This window comes from Myotis brandtii, unplaced genomic scaffold (assembly GCF_000412655.1).
Source record: "Myotis brandtii unplaced genomic scaffold, ASM41265v1 scaffold1525, whole genome shotgun sequence".
Lineage (NCBI taxonomy): Eukaryota > Metazoa > Chordata > Mammalia > Chiroptera > Vespertilionidae > Myotis > Myotis brandtii.
The window spans coordinates 67,494-73,245 of NW_005355521.1; the positions used below are offsets into that span (position 1 = coordinate 67,494).

The window sequence follows — 5,752 nt, forward strand, 5'->3', positions numbered from 1 at the left end:
GATTTATTTAACTTCTATAATTGAAACTTTGTAGCCTTGGTCTGGCCGGAAGCTTGGCAACCCAGGCTCCCAGCACTTCCTTGAGCAGAGGCCACCGCCTGCTGGAAGCAGGTATCTGGGATTTATTTATCTTCTATAATTGAAACTTTGTAGCCTTGAGCAGAGCTCAGGGCTGGCCAGGGCAGGTGGGAAGCTTGGCTTCCTCCATCACCAGGGGCAACCCAAGCCTCCTGCTCTCTCCAGCTCCATGGCTGCTGCCATCTTTGTGACGGAGTGACAGAGTGACGGAGTAGGGATGTGACAGTTAATTTGCATATTGCTCTTTTATTAGATAGGATTGCCTGATTTCTGTGGCTATGACTTCCAGTACTAGTTGAATAGGAGTAGTGAAAGCAGGCATCCCTGTCTTGTTCCTTATCTTATGGGAAACATTTTTAGTCTTTTCCTGTTGAGTAGAATGTCAGCTGTGGATTTGTTATATAAGGCTTTTATTGTGTTGAGGTTTGTTCTCTCTATCCCCACTTTTCTGAGAGATTTTACATAAATGGGTGCTGGATTTTGTCAAATTCTTTTTCTGCATATATTGATAAGATCATGTAAATTTTGTTCTTCATTGTGTTTATGTGGTTTAACATGTTAGTTGATTAGCAGATATTATACCAAACTTGCATTCCAGGAATTAATCCCAATTGATCATGGTGTATTTTTTAATAGTTAAGAGACTTATTCTAATAGCTATAATTACAGTGCTTGTTTGTTGAAATGAAAAATGAAACCAAGTATACAAAACAGTTGATTACTAACTATGAATTTAAAGCAGTAAGAGGTTTCATGACACGAGATAAACCAATTCTGAGGTTTTCCCTAAGGTAAATTTTAAGAACTCCAGTTTCTTTATTGTTTATCCAACTACAACAGAAAAAGTAGAAGTTGTTTTTTTTTTATGTCAAATATGACCCTTGCAGGCCAAGGGAATGAAAGCACATGTAGACAGGGGCTCTAAGGAGCTAGGTTCTAAGATGACTGGCCACCTGTCTGTGTTCCTACTGGTGAGACCCAAACAACCTGGAGTGAGTGTGTACGCATGGGAACCATGGGGGTCTCCCCTTCTGACCAGAGTTGTCCCACCACAGCACCTATGCTGACCCATGCTGAACCAAGGGAAGGCTGGGGTCCCTCTAAGTGGTTCTCAACCTTCCTAATGCCGTGACCCTTTAATATAGTTCCCCATGTTGTGGTGACCCCCAATTTTATTGTTACAAATTGAACATAATTAAAGCATAGTGATTAATCACAAAAACAACATGTAATTATATATGTGTTTTCCGATGGTCTTAAGCGACTCCTGTGAAAGGGTCACAACCCACAGGTTGAGAACCGCTGCAAGGGGTCTGTGAGTGGTGGTCCCAGCCCCAGACCATTCCCTGGACAGTGGTATAAGTACAGGTACCAGTACAAATGCTATGGGATGTAATGAGCCAAAAAGATAGAGCCTATGAAAGAGCATAAATGACCATGCAAAATGTATTGTGACTAGTTCTGCCCAACGCACACTCCAGAGAGGAGACAGCCCATGGATGGACTGGACTCAAGCTGTTACATTTCTCCCTTTTCTGTGCTCAAGTGCCTCCTTACCTTGTTTGTGTAACTATTTTAAAAATGCTCTGAGTTTGCATTAAAAACTAATCATCAAAATGGATCTCAAAACAGATGTAAAGCCCAGAGGAGGAGTGTTCAGCTGATCTTACAGGGGTTTCTAGAGGCCCTTGCCTGGGTTCCTAAAATCACTTCTCAATACTAAACAAAGAGTTGATACTGTTTTTATTTTAAAAAACAAAAACAAACAAAAAAAACTGAGTAATATTACATAGGTGTACCAGAGACTGCCTCATTGGAAACAAGAACTATTTACATTTAATAAAAACTCAGTTGCATGCTGTATCTGCATATGTACAGCATGATGAAACACACTGGGACTGACCATGGAGAGAGTTTATAACACTCACACCACAGTTGTACATCTGCCACATGAGATGAAAACAAGGGTGATGGAGGGAGTGAGTGGGAAGAGAGGATTGCTGCTCACTTCTGGTTCCAGAGCTGATTGGACAGCCATTGCAGTCCCTCATAGAGCCTGTCTCCACTGGTGGCACAGGTAGACTGAATGTACAAGTTCCTGAGGAGCATGGTGTGCAGGCCCAGTTTGTGATCTCTGCTGCATTCATGGCGTTGGGGAGGTCCTACTTGTCTGCAAACACAAGTAAGACAGCATCCCTGAGCTCGTACTCCACCAGCATTCACATGATCTCCTCTAGGGCCCCCTTCATGTACTCTATGTCATTGCTGTCAACTACAAAGATGAGACCTTGTGTGTTTTGTAAATAGTGGTACCACAAAGGCTGGATCTTGTACTAGCGGCCCATGTCCCACATGGTGAAGTTGATGTCCTTACAGTCCACGGTCTCCACTTTGAAAGCGATAGTGGAGATGTTGGTCACGATCTCACCCAGCTTCAGTATGTACAGGATGGTGGTCTTTCCCACAGCATCCAGGCCCACCAGGAGAATATGAATTTCTTTTCTGCCCAAAAGAAGGCCTTTGCTAAGGCTCACAAAGATATTCCCTATGCTGTAGACTAAAGGGAGAGACACTGGCCAAAGAAACCCTTGGAAGCCAGGATGCTGCTGCTACTCTGAGCCAGGCATTGGTATTGCTTCTACAATGGTGTATGATCTTTTAATGTATTTCTGGATTTGATTTGGTAGTAGTTTGTTGAAGATTTTCACATCTAAGTTTATCGAAGATGTTTGCCCATAATGTACTTTATTTGTGGTGTCTTTATCTGGTTTTAGAATTAGGATAATGTTGGCCTCATAAAATGAGGTTGAAAGTTGCCCCTTCACTTGGATTTTTCAGAATAGTTTGAGAAGTACAGGTGTTAGTTCTTTGAATGTTTGATAAAAGCCACCGTTGAAGCCATCTAGTCCATGAATTTTATTTGCTGGGAGTTTTTTGGGTTTTTTTACTGCTTTGATTTCACTAGTTGTAATTGGTCTATCCAGATTTTCTGATTCTTCTTGATTTGGTTTTAGAAGATTGTATGTTTCTAGGATTTTATACATTTCACCCAGGTTATCCAATTTGTTGGCATATAGTTGTAAATAGTATCTTCTTGCTATTCTTTGTTTTTCCGTGAGTTAGTTGTTACTTCCCCTCTTTCATTTCTAATGTTATTTATCTGGGTCCTCTCTCTTTTTTCTTGATGAGTCTGGTTAAAAGTTTGTCAATCTTACTTATCTTTTCCAAGATTTGGCTCTTAGTTTTATTTATCTTTTGTATTTTTTTTTTAGTCTCTTTGTCATTTATTTTCACTCTGACCTTTATTATTTACTAGAGGCCCGGAGCACAAAAATTTGTGCACTGGGGGGGCGTCCCTCAGGCCGGCCTGTGCCCTCTCGCAGTCTGGGACCCCTCGGGGGATGTCCACCTGCTGTCTTAGGCCCGATCCCCAGGGGATTGGGCCTAAGCTGGCAGTCAGACATCCCTCTGGCAGCCCGGGAGCCCTCGGGGGATGTCCACTTGCCAGCGGGGAGAAGGCCTAAGCTGCAGTAGGACATCCTTAGCACTGCTGAGGAGGTGGGAGAGGCTCCTGCCACCACTGCTGTGCTGGCAGCCATCAGCCTGGCTTGTGGCTGAGCAGAGCTCCCCCTGTGGGAGTGCACTGACCACCAGGGGGCATCTCCTGCATTGAGCATCTGCCCCTTGATGGTCAGTGTGTGTCATAGTGACCAGTCATTCCCAGTCATTCTGCTGTTAGGGTCAATTTGCATATTGCCCTTTCATTATATAGGATAGAGGCCTGGTGCACAGGTGGAGGCCTGCTGGTTTGCCCTGAAGGGTGTCCCGGATCAGGGTGGGGGTCCCACTGGGGTGCCTGGCCAGCCTGGGTGAGGGGTTAAGGACCATTTTTAGGCTGGCCACACCCCCTTTAGTGTGGGGGTACCACTGGGGTGCCTGGCCAGCCTGGGTGAGAGGCTGATGGCCGTTTTCAAGCTGGTCATGCCCCCCGGCGACCCAAGCTCCCAGCCTCTCCTGTTTTTCTTTTTGTTTTTTCCCCTTGGGATTTATTTATCTTCTATAATTGAAACTTTGTAGCCTTGAATGGGGGCCAGGTCCGGCCGAAAGAAGGTATCTGGGATTTATTTATCTTCTGTAATAGAAACTTTGTAGCCTTGAGTGGAGCCAAGGGCCCTCCAGGGCAGGTGGGAAGCTTGGCTTCCTCCATCACCGGGGGCAACCCAAGCCTCCTGCTCGCTCCAGCTCTGTGGCCACCGCCATCTTAGTTGGGTTAATTTGCATACTTTCTCCTGATTGGCTTGTGGGCGGGGCTTGTGGGTGTGGCTTGAGCATAGCAGAGGGACGGTTAATTTGCATGTTTCTCTTTTATTATATAGGATTTTCTTCTAGTTTTCACTCTAACCTTTATTATTTATTTTCTTCTAGTCACTTTGAAGTTTATTTATTGTTCTTCTGCTATTTCTGTAAGGTGCAAGGTTAGATTGCTTATTTATTTTTTACAAAAATTATTTTTATTGATTTCAGAGAGAAAGGGAGAGGGAGAGATAGAAGCATCATGATGACAGAGAATCATTGATCAGCTACTTCCACACTGGGGATCGAGCTGCAACCTGGGCATATGCCCTGACCAGGAATTGAACCATGATCTCCTGGTTCATAGGTTGACACTCAACCACTGAGTCACACTGGCTGGGCTAGATAGTTTATTTGAGGTTTGTCTTGCTTCTTGAGGTAGGCCTGTATTGCTATGAATTTCCCTCTTTATCCTGCTTTCACTTTGTATTATAGATTTATGTTTTTTTGTATGTGTTCATTTTTAATTATCTCAAGGTAACTTTTTACTTCTTCCATGGTCTAATCCAGGGGTCCTCAAACTTTTTAAACAGGGGGCCAGTTCACTGTCCCTCACACCGTTGGAGGGCTGGACTATAGTTTAAAAAAAAACTATGAACAAATTCCTATGCACACAGCAGTGGCGAAAACACCCGGTGGGCCGGATAAATATTTTCGGAGGGCCGCATGTGGCCTGCAGGCCATAGTTTGAGGACCCCTGGTCTAATCATTAACCCATTCATTGTTTAATAACATGTTACTTAGCCTTCATGTGTTATGTGTGGTTTTTTTTCTTCCTGTAATTGATTTCTAGTTTCATACCATTGTGGTCAGAGAACATGCTTGATATGATATGATTTCAATCTTTTTAAATTTATTGAGACTTGTTTTGTGTCCTAACATGTGGTCTATCCTAGAAAATGTCCCATGTGCACTTGAGAAGAATAGATATAGGTTTCAAAACAATGGTTATAAGGACACTCAAAAAATGTAGTGAGGACTTCAACAAAGAGATAGCTGCTTTGGGGTGAAATACTCTGCAGATATCAATTAAATCCATCTGATCTAGTGTGTCATTTGAAGCTTCTGTTTCCTTGTTTATTTTCTGTGTGGAATATCTATTTATGTCAATGGGGTGTTAAAATCCTCTACTATGACTGTATTACTGTTAATATCTCCCTTCACATCTGTCAACATTTGCTTTATATATATACTAGAGGCCCGGTGCACAAAAATTTGTGCACTCGGGGGTCCCTCAGCCCAGCCTGTGCCCGCTCGCAGTCTGGGACCCCTCAGGGGATGTCCACCTGCTGACTTAGGCCTGCTCCCCGGGGGATTGGGC

General features: G+C 43.6%; 1 pseudogene; it reads right to left on the reverse strand.

Annotated features, from left to right (window-relative positions):
• Positions 1-2,082: 2,082 nt before the first annotated feature.
• Positions 2,083-5,752, reverse strand: part of LOC102243131 — an 8,692-nt pseudogene continuing 5,022 nt past the window's right edge.